This window comes from Euleptes europaea, chromosome 21 (genome assembly GCF_029931775.1).
Source record: "Euleptes europaea isolate rEulEur1 chromosome 21, rEulEur1.hap1, whole genome shotgun sequence".
Lineage (NCBI taxonomy): Eukaryota > Metazoa > Chordata > Lepidosauria > Squamata > Sphaerodactylidae > Euleptes > Euleptes europaea.
Window position 1 is genome coordinate 2753677 of NC_079332.1, and position 15319 is coordinate 2768995.

The window sequence follows — 15319 nt, forward strand, 5'->3', positions numbered from 1 at the left end:
CTATGAATTCCCTGCATTGTGCAGGGGGTGGACTAGATGACCCTGGAGGGTCCCTTCCAGTTCTATGATTCGAAGATAAAACAGGTCCCTGGAAACGTGGGCAAAACGCGGGGAAATGCAGGGGGAGAGCGAGGTGACCTCTGATAGTCGGAAACGGCATGCATAATCAAAACAAAGACCTGAAGTCATCAAAGGGGTGACCGCGAGGGAAACAGCCATGCATAAAAGGCCACTGTGACTTCTATACATCCTTGCAGAGGTTTTAAGGTTTTTAAAACTGCCCCCCCCCGCCCTTCACTGTTCAGATTCTCAGGCCTGTTGTGACACTGTTTCACAAACAGAGAACTGTTTGACAAACTGCGGAAACAGTTGTGTAGCTCGGATTTTGAGATCCTGATGGGAGGCGCTTTATTGCCCTCCCTGAGCCGTCCCCCTCCTTCGAGCGAGGAGCTGTCAACGTGAGAGACGTGCTTTTATATCGCAGGACCTGCCATTTTATGCACGGCAGCAGCGAAAGTCTTAAGTGCAATCCCCAGAATCTCCATCTGTAAGGATCAAGAGGTAGGCGACAGGGAAGACCTCCATCTGAGACCCTGGAGAGCTGCTGCCAGTCAGAGTAAACAATACTGAGCTTGCTAGACCACTGGCCTGGCTCGGTATAAGGCAGCTCCATGTGTGCATACGAAGCAAAAGACATTAATTTCAAAACCTCCCCGCTTTAATTTTATGCTCAGCGTTTCCCATCCTCCCTCTCCTGCCTCTGCAAGATTTCAATAAAAATACTAACACACTAAGGGACTATTTATTTCCCACAGTACGTTTAATACCACGTACACACTAAACAGAAACAACTACATTTACCCTTTTGTCAGGCAGCTGTCTCCCTCCTTACCGCTTCCACATTCTCCCCTTAGTTGGCTTTTGCCTACCATTTCCGCCTTACCATTTGCAATATCGTATACTTTCCCTTATAAATATTTGCTGACTTCCCCCACTGTGTTGATTACAACCAGAATGATGCAGAGTCTAAGAACCCCAGGGGTGAGGATTGGCACGGCAGTCATTTGCCAGGCTCAATATGGTTTAGCCAGTATTTATAGAACTCCAAAGCCCGACGGTATCCATAATTGGGATATAGTTTTTTAAAAAAAGGAGGATTTAAATGTGAGTTTTTACAAGAAAATGCACAATAAAGATTTTGTTGAGGAGCCCTATTCCAGATTCGTTAAAGAAGAATTTTCTAACAGAGTGGAACAGGCCTCCTCGGGAGGTGGTGAGCTCTCCTTCCCTGGAGGTTTTTAAGCAGAGGCTAGATGGCCATCTGTCAGCAATGCTGATTCTATGACCTTCTATGATCATGAGAGGGAGGGCATCTTGGCCATCTTCTGGGCATGGAGTAGGGGTCGCTGGGGGTGTGAGGGGGGAGGTAGTTGTGAAATTCCTGCATTGTGCAGGGGGTTGGACTAGATGACCTGCGTGGTCCCAACTCTATGATTCTATGATTCTAGTCTTGGAGTACCATGCCATGAATCCTGGTTAGGCATTTATGCGGGGTGGAGCCTGAAGAGGGCGGGGTTCGGAGAGGGGAGGGACTTCAATGCCATAGAGTCCAATTGCCCAAGTGGCCATTTTCTCCGGGGGGGAACTGATCTCTGTCGCTTGGAGGTCAGTTGTAATAGCGGGAGATCTCCAGCCACCACCTGGAGATCAGGTGGCAACCCTATCCATCCAATTGGATATGCGTCTGCTCCACACAGCACTGAACATGTGAAGTTGCCTTATTACCAAGTCACACTGTTGGTTTATCTAGCTCAGAAGTATCTAGTCTGCTTAGCAGCAACCTTCCAGGGTCTCAGATAGTGGTTGGTTACACATCCTGGCTTTATGGATTAGGTCCACAGGTTACAGATATCTCTCTCTCTCTCTCTTTCTCTCTCTCTCTCTCACACACACACATGCACACACACACAGAGCTGACGACAACCTTGATTTCGCAGCATTCAAGCACAGTATTCAGAAACTTGTTTGAGGGGTAGATACACCTGAACCAGATGGGGCATTGCTATGCTGGAAATGCATGGACTGGGATGCACGCCCCACATCTAAATTCCGAGCTTGTGAAGTCTCGTCTGAGCGACATGCATAAGTATATTTATTTTTAAAAGGAATGAAATAAGGCAGAAACCGGTAATCAGGATTACCGGTAATAGGGGAGGAAGAGGAGCATTTAAATTGCTAGACATGGTGTGTGCAACCTTAGCTTGCGAGCTGATAAAAATACGGTTTTCCTTCCTCATTAGAATGTATAGATGACATATCCTCCGTCTTTGATTTCTGTGTTTCCATCAGCCCGACCTCATTCTGACTGAGCTGTTAAAATCTTTTTAGAGTTCTCTCATCCCCGGTGAAAGGTAGCAGCAATTGGTTCGTGCTTGCTGTTCCGTACAGCGCTGGAAAATACCGCCTGCCATTCCCCGAAGGAGCAAAGAAACTGAGCGGCGGAGGCTAATCTGGTGAACTGGATTTGTTTCCCCTCTCCTCCACATGAAGCCAGCTGGGTGGCCTTGGGCTAGTCACAGCTCTCTCAGCCCCACCTCCCTCACAGGGTGTCTGTTGTGGGGAGGGGAAGGTGATTGTAAGCTGGTTGGAGTCTTCCTTAAGCGGTGGAGAAAGTCGGCATATAAAAACCAACTCTTGTTCTTCTTTTTCTTCTTCTTCTTCATTACCAAGTAAAATATTTAAAGGTTTTGCTGCCTTTTTTTTCTTGTGTAAGGGGAAGGGAGAATCGCTGCGCAAATGTGTAGCTATTAAACAGTAAAGGTTATTGATCTTTACAAGCCTTATTTAATGGAGGATGATCAGAGAAACGCATGAGGGATGTATAGAGATTATCCTAATCTTTCTAGCTTTTAACCTTCTTGGCAGCCATCTGAATAATGCAAACATTATTGACTTTAGGATAATGTCTTGTTAAAAACACAAGGCGGTGTGTGTTGGGGGTAGTGGCGAAAGAACGGAGTATTTTGAAACCCAGCTTTCAAGATCAATCTTCAGTAGAGGGAGCTGAGTAACTATGTTAAATGACTAAGAGTATTTCTCCTGGTATTTAGGTTTCGGTTTTTCTTTATTAATTCTCCTGACCGCCCCCCCGCCCCCGGTGCCTTTTAGGCTTCCACACCCCAAAATTTCTGACTACAAGCTTGTTATTTGCCCCTTCTTCTTGGACAGTGATTTGCCAGGGACAAATTTTGGCTCTTGTCCATGGCAATAGGGACATTACTGATTCCATGGGGATATGCAGAAGCGCTTGGGGTAGGGTTGCCAGTGGGAGGTTTTTTTTTTTGTGGGGGGGAGCCTGAGGAGGGCAGGGTTTGGGGAGGGGAAGGGCTTCAATGCCATTGAGTCCAATGGCCAAAGTGGCCATTTTTCTCCAGGTGAACTGATCTCTCTCGGCTAGAGATCAGTTATAATAGCAGGAGCTAGTACCTGGAGGTTGGTAACCCTAGCTTGGGGGCAAGCACCGTGCCTCTTGGATCCTGCTCTTGAAATTCTATCCATGATATAATATCAAGTGTCCAACCTCAGTTTTGATCTGCATTAAAAAAAAAAACCTGTTGTATTTATATTATTCGTATTGTTGCAGAGCTGAAAACCAGGTGTTCGTGTTGCGCATTTACAAGAAGAGACTTCGGAACGTTGCATGCTGGTTTTGCAGGCGGAGAAATTAGTTCTGATTGTTGGGCAGATTTCCCCCCCTGTTCTGTACAATATCTCATGATGAATTAAGCACTCCTAAACCTCCATCCTCCCCAGTTTCAAGCAGGGCTGAGTGATCAACCAACCCAAGGCTCCCCGAGCGTTCTGCTTTTTCAAGATCATCTGTTTCCTTCTGTGTCAGCCCCCTTCCCCACAGCCTACAGCGCTCATCTGTTGTATTTTCATGAGAAAAACCTGTCACTGTTGTGTTGACATCTTGGGAAGCGTTTTGGCAAAAAAAGATGAATCTTGCCGTCCGTATGAGACGTTAGCCATGACAAATGAAAGGCAAGTGGGTGGCACAGAAGCAGCCCAGCAATTCTGTGCTGTATCCAAACAAATTAAGCCCGTCGTCGTAGGCAATGAGAGACAATTCAATCAATGTGTAGGAAACAGGTAGGAAAGCGGGAACGACGGAGGCATATCTCTTGCGCGGAATGTGTGCGCTGATCAGGTGTCAGCTTTAAACTCAGCATGTGAATATGCATATGTATATTCAGCATGTGAATATGGAAGGGAAGGGTAAGCCAGTTAGATTCTTCCTTAAGTGGTAGAGAAGTTGGCAAATAAAACCCAATTCTTCTTCCTCCTTCTCTTCTTCCTCCTTCTTCTTCCTCCTCTTCGTCTTCTCCTTCCTCCTCTTCCACTTCCTCCTCCTCCTCATGGAATGATAGAATCACAGAGTTGGAAGGGACCATCAGGGTCATCTAGTCCAATCCCCTGCACAATGCAGGGAATTCACAACTACCTTCCCCCCATCACTGCCATTGACCCCTACTCTGTGCCCAGAAGATGGCCAAGATGCCCTCCCTCTCGTGAACTGCCTAAGGTCATAGAATCAGCATTTCTGACAGGTGGCCATCTAGCCTCTGCTTAAAAGCCTCTAAGGAGAGCTCACCACCTCCCGAGGAAGCCTGTCCCACTGAGGAACCGCTCTCACTGTTAGAAAATTCTTCCTAATGTCTATACGGAAACTCTTTTGATTTAATTTCAACCCGTTGGTTCTGGTCTGACCTTCTGGGGCAACAGAAAACAACAAAGATCAGAAATGCCTTCACTCAGGGGGGGCCAACCTTTTTGAGCCTGCAGGCATGCTTGGAATTCTGGCAAAACATCCTATCTTTAACAGCCGCGCTCAGGCCTTGCAAACTGAGGGCCGTGGCTTCATTTATGGAGTCAATCCATCTCTTGCTGGGTCTTCCACTTTTCCTGCTGCCCTCAAAGGCAGGTAGGTGATGTGAAAGACCTCTACCCGAGACCCTGGAGTGCCCCTGCTGGTCTGAGTAAACAATGATGAACCGAGGGTCTGGTTCAGTAGAAGGCAGCTTTGTGTGTTCAGTCTGGCAGCAGCATCCTGTACACATGGGTAGCTCTCCTCAGGGGTCTGAGCCTGGCCGCAGCTCCCTGTAGAGTGAGAACATAAGAACATAAGAAAGGCCTTGATGGATCAGACCCAGGCCCATCAAGTCCAGCAGACTGTTCACACAGCAGCCAACCAGGTGCCTCTAGGAAGCCCACAAACCAGAAGGCTGCAGCAGCATCCTCCTGCCTGTGTACCACAGCACCTCATATAATAGGCATGCTCCTCTCATCCTGGAAGGAAGGAAGGAAGGAAGGAAGGAAGGAAGGAAGGAAGGAAGGAAGGAAGGAAGGAAGGAACAGCCCTGCTGGATCAGATCAAGGCCCATCAAGTCCAGCAGTCTGTTCACACAGGGGCCAACCAGGTGCCTCTCGGAAGCCCACAAGCAAAACGACTGCAGCAGGAGCATCCTGCCTGTGTTCCACAACACCTAATATCATAGGCATGCTTCTCTGATTCTAGAGAATAGGGATGCATCATGACTAGTATCCATTTTGACCAGTGGCCATGGATACCCCTCTCCTCCATGAACATGTCCACTGCCCCCCTTAAAGCCTGTGAGCACTTGATCGGACCTTGGGGGGGGGGGGTTGTGTGCATTGGCCCTCAGGTTCTGCTGCTCTGGTGAACGGCAGCCCCCTCTCGCGACCAAGCTTAAAGCGCGCGCCACTAATTGCGGTCAGCTCCGTACTGGGCTACTCTGGGGCACTGAAGCAGGATCGGCCCTGCTCAGCAGGCATGACGGGCAGAGATCTCTCGACAACGGCGGCCCGGTCAGCAGATATGGATGCTGGCACCTCCCTCCCCAAAAGTCGCGGGCCCTGCGTGTGTTTAATTTTGAGCTGCGCTGCAGCAGAAAACTTACTTGCGCGTCACCAAACGAAGTCGACCTTCGCCCAGTCTGGGAGAAGAATTTTGAGAGATTTTATTTCCTTTCCTTTCGTCTTATTTCCTTCTCAATAAATTAGCATCTTCGTTCCTTCCCATTGAAGCCGAAGTGGCAAACGGAAGGGGGGGGGGATCAAAATGCAAGCAACTTTTTTTTTAAAGTCTTTTTCCCAGCCTGAAAACTTCCTCCAGCCTTTGCATCCTGTCATATTCAGCGATAAAACATTTTCTGAACAACAGAACACTCTGTGTGTTCTTGCGTTTGGCCTCATCGCGCAGTGAGAAGTGGGTATTATTGTGCCTCCGGTGATGTGAGAAAAGCCACGGCGCGCAAGGAGCACAGGGAGGACTGTGAGGCACACCTGTCGGGATGTCTTATTGTTAACGCGAAATGGAAAATTGCTCGCGCCCAAAAGCGAGAGGCAGAATTCATGGAGTCAAATCGGTCCAAGGTACAAAATCTTCGGAAACGGTCAAGGAAAATGCCTGCGCTTCCGTAAACAGTCATAAGAACATAAGAAAGGCCCTGCTGGGTCAGACCGAGGCCCTTCAAGTCCAGCAGTCTGGTCACAGAGAGGCCGACCAGGTGCCTCTAGGAAGCCCACAAGCAAGACAACTGCAGCAGCACCATCCTGCCTGTGTTTCACAGCACCTACTATAAGAGGCCTGCTCCTCTGATACTGGAGAGAAGGAAGGAAGAAGGGAAGGAGGGAGGGAAGGAAGGAAGATAAGAACAGCCCTGCTGGATCAGACCAAGGCCCATCAAGCCCAGCGGTCTGTTCACACAGTGGCCAATCTGGTGCCTCTAGGAAGCCCACAAACCAGACAACTGCAGCAGCACCATCCTGCCTGTGTTTCACAGCACCTACTATAAGAGGCCTGCTCCTCTGATACTGGAGAGAAGGAAGGAAGAAGGGAAGGAGGGAGGGAAGGAAGGAAGATAAGAACAGCCCTGCTGGATCAGACCAAGGCCCATCGAGCCCAGCGGTCTGTTCACACAGTGCCAATCTGGTGCCTCTAGGAAACCCACAAACCAGACAACTGCAGCAGCATCCTGCCTGTGTTCCACAGCACCTCATAGAAGAGGCATGCACCTCTGATCCTGGAGAGAAGGAAGGAAGAAGGTAAGGAGGGAGGGAAGGAAGGATAAGAACAGCCCTGCTGGGTCAGACCCAGGCCCATCAAGTCCAGCAGTCTGTGCACACAGCGGCCAACCTGGTGCCTCTAGGAAGCCCACAAACAAGACAGCTGCAGCAGCACCATCCTGCCTGTGGTCCAAGGTACCTAATATAATAGGCACACTCCTCTGAGACTGGAGAGAAGGAAGGAAGGAGGGAGGGAAGGAAGGAAGAAAAGCCCTGCTGGATCAGACCCAGGCCCATCAAGCCCAGCAGTCTTTTCACACAGTGGCCAACCTGGTACCTCTAGGAAGCCCCCAAGCAAGACAACTACAGCAGCATCCTGTCTGTTCAGGATGAACAGAGAAATTAAAAAAGATGCTTGAGAGGAACCTGTAGCTGGAGTGCGTTTTCGTGTGTGCCATCAAGTCACAGATGACCCATAACAACCCCCCCACCATAGTGTTTTCAAGGAAATAGACGTCCGGAGGTGGTTGGCCATTGCCTGCCTCCGCATGGGCTGAGAGAGTTCTGAGAGAACTGTGACCGGCCCAAAAGTCACCCAGCAGGCTTTGTGTGGAGGAGTAAATTTCCAAACCAGCATGGCCTGTAACGCGGGGCTCTGTGATTCTTTCCGGTGTGTTTGTTTTCATTTTAATCCAAAGCAGGAAAGGATACCCAGAGATAGCCTGATCCTTTCCCCCTTGGGTCCCCATATACCTAGGCTTTCCAGGTCCCTCTTCACCGCCGGCGGGAGGTTTTGGGGGTGGAGTCTGAGGAGGATGGGGTTTGGGGAGGGGAGGGGCTTCAATGCCGTAGAGTCTAATTGCCAAAGCGGCCATTTTCTCCGGGGGAACTGATCTCTATGTGCTGGAGATCAGCTGTAATGGCAGGAGATCTCCAGCTACTACCTGGAGGTTGGCCACCCTATATATACCCCTCTCCAATTGGCTGCTTCATTAAAAGTGGAATGAGGCAGGGTCCCTGCATCTTTGGAGGAGGAGAATTTTGGGAGGCACTTAGGTGAAAGCCCTTTGGAGAAAGTAATTTATGAATTTGGTGGAGCAGGGGTGGTGGAGTCCCCGTCTTTGGAGGTCTTTAAGCAGAGGTTGGATTTCCATCTGTCGGGAGCGCTTTGATTGTGGGATCCTGCATGGCGGGGGGTTGGACTGGATGGCCCTTGTGGTCTCTTCCAACCTTGTGTGATGTTGTGATTTTGTGAATTGCAGGTGGTCATTCATCAACTCTCTTCTCAGTGTCTGTTAGCAAACGAAGTTGAAAGTAAAAGAGAGAAAGATTTACCCGTCTCCTTTTTTCCTCCCCATCTATTACACATTCTCGGAATATCCTTAGACGATCAGTACCAAAGAGTTTCTCGTTCTTTAATTTAAACCCATTTTTTAAAAGCGGGTCACCCTATGGGCCAAATTATCAAAGAGATATTCAATTGTCGTTCTTAAAAACAACAACACGAAACCAGCCTAGAAGCCAAACACGCAGCTTATTGCTCAGGGAACGCACTGCTGGGGACAGCTTTTGAGTCCCTGTAGTAGAAAAGCAGTAGCGGACACATTTCATTGCAAACATTAAAGTAATGAGCGCAGGATCTATGTAAGAGTCGGAAGAAATGCCATCAAACATCCCTGCTGAGAAGCAAATGCATCCACGGGATGCAGTCGATATCGATCATCGCCTGTTAAGGGAGAGCCAGAGAAAAAGGAAAACCCATTTCGAACTTGATGCTCAGGTTTCGCCATTTCCCACCGAATGTTGGAATGACTGACTTGGTGCGCGGAGAGTAGGTAAAAAAAATGAGCGCCGTCCTTGCTGGTAAACGGGGAGCTGCCAAAGCCGAGAGTGCTTTTCTCAGCATGGTCTCCTCTGGCTGACAGTGGCTCTCCGGGGACTCAGGCAGAGGAGCAACCGATTTCCCTGAAACCCTTTTACTGGAGATGTGTGGGATTAAACGTGGGTTCCTTGTACGTGGGATTTTGTACGCCTTGTCTTTGTGCCTATAAAGACACGTTCCGAGATCGTTTGGCCCTTTGGATTCTGCCTGGGTCCGGATTGGCAATTAAAAAGCGCATTAAAGAGCTGGATTATAACAGCACTATGCTTCGTGCTCGCCGCGTTTGTTCATCTCAGTTTTTCGGAATACCACCACGTGGTTTGCCCGCTTATACTTATTATTTGACAACTCGTCGTCTTTCTAGAGCCGTCTGTTTAGCTAGACTGAATGCTGACCCCTCTATGGTTATGCAGGGCCGAATTATAATATACCATACCCAGACAGGACCTGTCCTTGCTCTTCTGGCTCGATGGATTCATCCGCTCAAGCCCTCTTGGAATGCCGCTTTTACGAGGAACTCCGGTCACGTTATATCTCTCCCCTTTTAACATATAAATCCAATGCCTCTGTGTCTGACGCAATGCCTTTTTTTTAATTAAGTGACAGGGATCCCAAGGCTACATTGTCAGTGGCAAGATTTATGTCAGTCCTTATATCCCTCAAACATTAGATTTACGCTGCTCAAGATCAATGGATCAAGGAGCTTCTAAGTGGAAAACCATGGTAACCTAGAACTGCTTAGCAATCCGATTGAAAAACTAGCACAAGACTTTTAAAATATATATATATATACTTCTGTTGAGATATCCCTTTAAAAAAAAAATTTTTTTTTTTTTGGCAAATTGTTTGAATTGCAGAGTGGTCCAGATGACGCTGTGACGTCATAACGGAGCATCATTCCAGTAGGCTGTGCGGAGCAATCATGTAATCTTAAGGCACATCCCTCCTTCTGAATGGTGAGTTGCTTTATACACACGCCCCATCTTTTTTAAGGAAGCCCTTGGAGCTGGGAGGGGGGCAGCCTTATCTCAACATCTTCTTCAAATGGAAGCTGAATTTTCAGGAGGGAGGAACGGGAAAATTGGGAAATCATTCAAAATAGTTAGTCATCCCAGGGGGGAAAAATAGATGCTGAAAATTTTCTGTATTAACATGTTTGTATCCTGCCTTTTGATCAGAAAAGCACTGATAAAAAGCCTCACTTCAGAATGTAATAAAACAGTTATTATGCATTTAATGACAGCTGTAGCCCAGGCTAGCCAGGTCTTGTAAGAGCTCAGAAGCGAAGCAGGGTCGGCCCTGGTTAGGACTTGGATGGGAGTCCACCAAGGAATACCAGGGTTGTGACGCGGAAGCAGGCAAACCACCCCTGTTCGCCTCTTGCCTCGAAAACCCTACAAGATCGCCATAAGTAATCTGTGACTTGACAAAAATAATTGAATTATAAATCGAAGACCATTATCGGAGAGCAGTCAGCTCGTTACAAAACCAGTTTTCATTCAGTTTTTTTGCATACACCCAATTAAAAACGGCTCTCCAATAGCAGGGCAAGGGGAAGATGTTTTGGTCAACTGCTCACTGAAGTAGCCAGGTCTTCGGATAGGGATGCCAACCTCCAGGTGCTTAGCTGGAGATCTCCTGCTATTACGACTGATCTCCAGCCGTCAGAGATCGGTTCTCCTGGAGAAAAATGGCCACTTTGGCCATTGGAATCTATGGCATTGAAACCCCTCCCCTCCCCAAACCCCTCCCTCCTCAGGCTCCGCCCTGAAAACCTCCCGCCGGTAGTGAAGAGGGACCTGGCAACCCTATCTTCAGTGCATGCAGTGAGACTGGGTGGGCCCTGTAATTTAGGGGCTATCACTAAGACCTTGTCTTGTATTCCTACCCACATGACAGACATAGAGCAGGGCTTCCGACATTGATCCAAGTGCTCGGATGGGCTTGTATTGGAGGAGGAGGTCCTTCAAGTAGTTCAGTTGGATTTAAGTCTTTCGAGACGATAGCTGAAAATGGCATTTCAGGACTACCCAAAACGGAAGCCAAACTCTGACCTGTCACTGTGTTATGCCGTAAGTGGTATCATAGAATCATAGAGTTGGAAGGGACCACCAGAACCATCAAGTCCAACCCCCTGCACAATGCAGAAAATTCACAACTACCTCCCCCTCCACACCCCTAGTGACGAGAAGATGGCCAAGATGCTCCCTCTCATCATCTGCTTAAGGTCATAGAATCAGCATTGCTGACAGATGGCCATCCAGCCTCTGCTTAAAAACCTCCAGGGAAGGAGAGCTCACCATCTCCCGAGGAAGCCTGTTCCACCGAGGAACCGCTCTAACAGTTAGAAAATTCTTCCTAATGTCTAGACGGAAACTCCTTTGATTTAATTTCAACCTGTTGGTTCTGGTCCGACCTTCTTGGGCAACAGAAAACAACTCGTCACCCTCCTCTATATGACAGCCCTTCAAGTACTTGAACGTGTTGTTCAAGAACATGTTGTTCAAACATCCTTGTTTGACCATTTGTTGCTTTTACACGGCGCTCACCTGATTCTGCAATACCTATACGCACGAGAATCGGAAGGTTTCAGAATACGTAGCTGCACGCATGCATCTGTCAAACATTTGGCTGTCTTCTGTTTGGCTGGGATGCCTGCCGGTGGTTAACATCCTGCCCACGGTAGGAGACAACTTGCAGCATTGAAACAGCAATTGGCAAATCGACTCGGCACCCCGTGATAGCCCCGCCAGCTTGACTGACAGCGTTCCTGTCCCTTGAAAAAAAAGCTGGGCTCCCCCTCTGCAGCGCACAAAAGCAGCAGATCGTGGGACCACTGCAATCCTTCCCTGTTACTACGGTTACTCCATCAAGAGGCGTCTGCTTTCCTCTTGATAACGCTAGCTGCACGAGAACAGCTTGGAACTAGGAACTAGGTTTGTTGTAAAACAGCATGTCGGAGAAGGCGGCTGAGTACAAACCCCCTTGCGGTTGCCAGGAAGGGGCAGGCGGGTGGAGCTGTGATCCTTACGGTTGCCAACCTCCAGGTACCAGCTGGAGATCTCCTGCTTTTACAACTGATCTCCAGGTGATGGAGATCAGTTCCCCTGGAGAAAATGGCCGCTTTGGCCATTGGACTATGGCATTGAAGACCCCGCCCTCCTGAGGCCCCACCCCCAAAATCTCCAGGTATTTCCCAACCCGGAGCAGGCAACCCCATGTTTAGAGTGTAGGGCGAGGATCTGGGAGACTCAACTTCCAACTTTCACTCTTTCATGGTAGCTCGCCGAGGGCCAGGTAAACACACTTATCTACCTCACAGGGGTGCTGTAAGGATAAAATGGAGGAGAGGAAAATAATGTAAGCTGCTTTAAAGCAAGAGATCATTGCAAAGTTATTGGCGGTTACTGACCCAAATGTAACCCTCGCTGTGGCAAAAATTTTATCTATGGTTTTTAATGATGCCCCTTTTTAACTGTACTGTTTAGATATTATATTTTTGTATGTATGGTTATTTGTGTATTATGGATGCACAGAATTTGTTTTGCTTATGACCAGTTGGTCCACAAGCATAAAGAATGGAATCAAGGGGGGGTTACCGCACTTGTATTCCCAGCGATGTATTAAGAGTCTGAAAACGCTATAAAAAATACTGTTCGCACTTTGTTTGGCCCCTTTAGCTGTGAAGACGTCTTCCAGCCATTTATAAGCCGCAATATCCAAAAACCCTTTTAAAGCGATGTTTTTTATAACGTTTTCAAACTCTTAATACATTGCTGGGAATACAAAGTGCGGCAACCCCCAAGGAACGGAAACGGAAGCTACCTTGGGTCCCCGTTGGGGAGAAAGGCGGGGCATGACTGAAATAAATAAATGTAAAGATTTGCTGTAGTTCCCAGGAGGCATTGGTTTTTCTCAAAGAGCAGACTTGGTTGAAATGCATTTTGCGTCCCCCCTGCAAAAACACAACCCATCACCAGCTTTTTGAACATTTAGGGGGTAGCTACAATTCTGGGCACTGTTGGAACGGTGGAAATATCATCTTCCCAGCATCAAAGGCTTGTTTCCTTAGATGATAATTAGAAGCTTCTACGTGGGTGGTCTGTTGCCTAACTTAACGCAGCGGGAGCGATTTTGTGCTACATAAACAAGCGGGGAGAGGTGCTGTGACCACAAGGGCCTCTGCCACTTCTGATTAGTCGAGGCATCAGTATTAATACTATAGTCGCTAATTACGCCTGGGAAAGGAATCTTTGCCAGGCAAACTTCTCTTCTGAGCTGGGCCGATGCTAGCTTTCCGCTAGTTTGGGTGGTCAGAAGGATGCTTTCGGCTCTGCTGGAATTGACTTGAGATGGCGAAACTTACAGCTTTGATAAATCAGAATGATAATGAACAATTTTGGGGGGAATGGGAGGCTTCGAGAATGTATTGTGAAAATTACTCTTTAACGGGACCGTTTAAAAGATACTCATTGATCTAATCCCTTATTCATATTTTGTGTTAACTTTTATATTAGGTATTGATGTTGGATATGATAAGAATAGATAAATTAAAATAATATTGGGATTAGTCCTGTTAGCAAAAGATTATACAATTTAATTTTAGACGGAAGAGGGAGAGGGGAAGTCTTTTGATTGTTAAATTAGAATGATATTTGTTTTTTTTCCCTTTATTATCATTACTATATTTTTTTTATGGATATTTAAGACAAATAAAAAAATATTTATAAAAAAAGAAGGATGCTTTGGGCTCCCTCTTGGCTAAAGAGCGATCACTTCCCAAGGAAGAAGAGGAAGAGTTGGTTTTTATATGCCAACTTTCTCTACCACTTCAGGGAGAATCACACCGGCTTACAATCACTTTCCCTCCCCCTCCCCACAACAGACACCCGGTGAGGCAGGTGGGGCTAAGAGAGCTGTGACTAGCCCAGTGTCACCCAGCTGGCTTCCTGTGTAGGAGTGGGGAAACAAATCCAGTTCACCAGATTTGCCTCCGCCGCTCATGTGGAGGAGTGGGGGAATCGAACCCTATTCTCCAGATCAGACTCTACCGCTCCAAACTAGCTCTCTTAACCACTACACCATGCTGGCTCTCCATGTTCTTTTTTTGAGCATGCAGATTTATTCGTCAGCAGACTGGGTGAACAGCAAAAATGGGGACGGTGCTTGTGTCCACTCTCATACATTTACAAGAAGGAGGTGGTTTTTGTACCCCACCTTTCTCTGCCTTTAAGGAGTCCCAGAGCGGCTTACAATTGCCTTCCCTTCCCCTCCCCACAACAGACACCTTGTGAGGTAGGCGGGGCTGAGAGAGTGTGGAGAGAACTGTGACTGGCCCAAGGTCACCCAGCAGGCTTCATGTGGAGAAGTGGGGACTCGAACTCAGTTCTCCAGATTAGAGTCCGCCACTCCTGTGGAGGAGTGGGGAATCAAACCCGGTTCTCCAGATTAGAGTCTGCTACTCTTAACCACTATGCCAAGATGGGGACCCTTGGAGAATCCTGGGTGTGGGGGGGGATGAATGATTTTAATGCCTCCCCAAGTATTCTGTGGTACAAAAACACCCTTGGGCTGCTTCATCCTCCCCTTACATTGTAATGCTCTCTTCATTTTTCTGCCCCCAATGCAACCCATTGCTCCCCCACTCCCAATTTGGAAACCACGGTTTGACTGCATTTTCCAGCTCTGGTTTCCAGACAAATAACGGTTTGCCCCAAACCGTTGTCTGGTTCACAGGCCGCAGGACTCCTCGGTTAGCTGGGTGCCAAGCGTAGGCTGGTATGTGAAGCACCAAACCATGGCTGAGCTTAAGTTTGAACCAAGCCACTCTTCGTTTATCATTACGACATCTCTGCCAGACGGTTGAGTGTAGGCATCTCCATGCTGAAGATGGGAGAGAGGGCCGAAAGAATGAGAGCCCCTTTCACAAACAGGATGCTGGACCGGGTGCCGGATTCCGGTTTCCATTTCTAATGTTCAAGTCTCCCGTTTGTAACAGCGAGAGCGCCAACACTTCTTTTCAAACGAAACCGAGACGGCTTTGTTCCCCCACCCCACCCGTTGCCATTTTCCAAGTCGAAAGTCGGTCCCGTTCTGACCCCCTCCCCACGAACTATTAGGATTGTCAGTGTTTGACAAATGGGTGGGCAAGCTTTCTCGTTGCTCCCATTTGGGATTTTTGTTGTTGGTTGTTTTTAAAAGGGCCTGAAGGGTTATTCCTATGATGAATGATTCCAGAAAAGAAAACATTAAAATTAGCAACCGGAGCCAAAGTGACCTTTTGTGTAGAATCCAGGCAGGACTTTCCCGGCCTGCCTGTTGTGCCCAGAGATAACCTTAAAGCCTGGT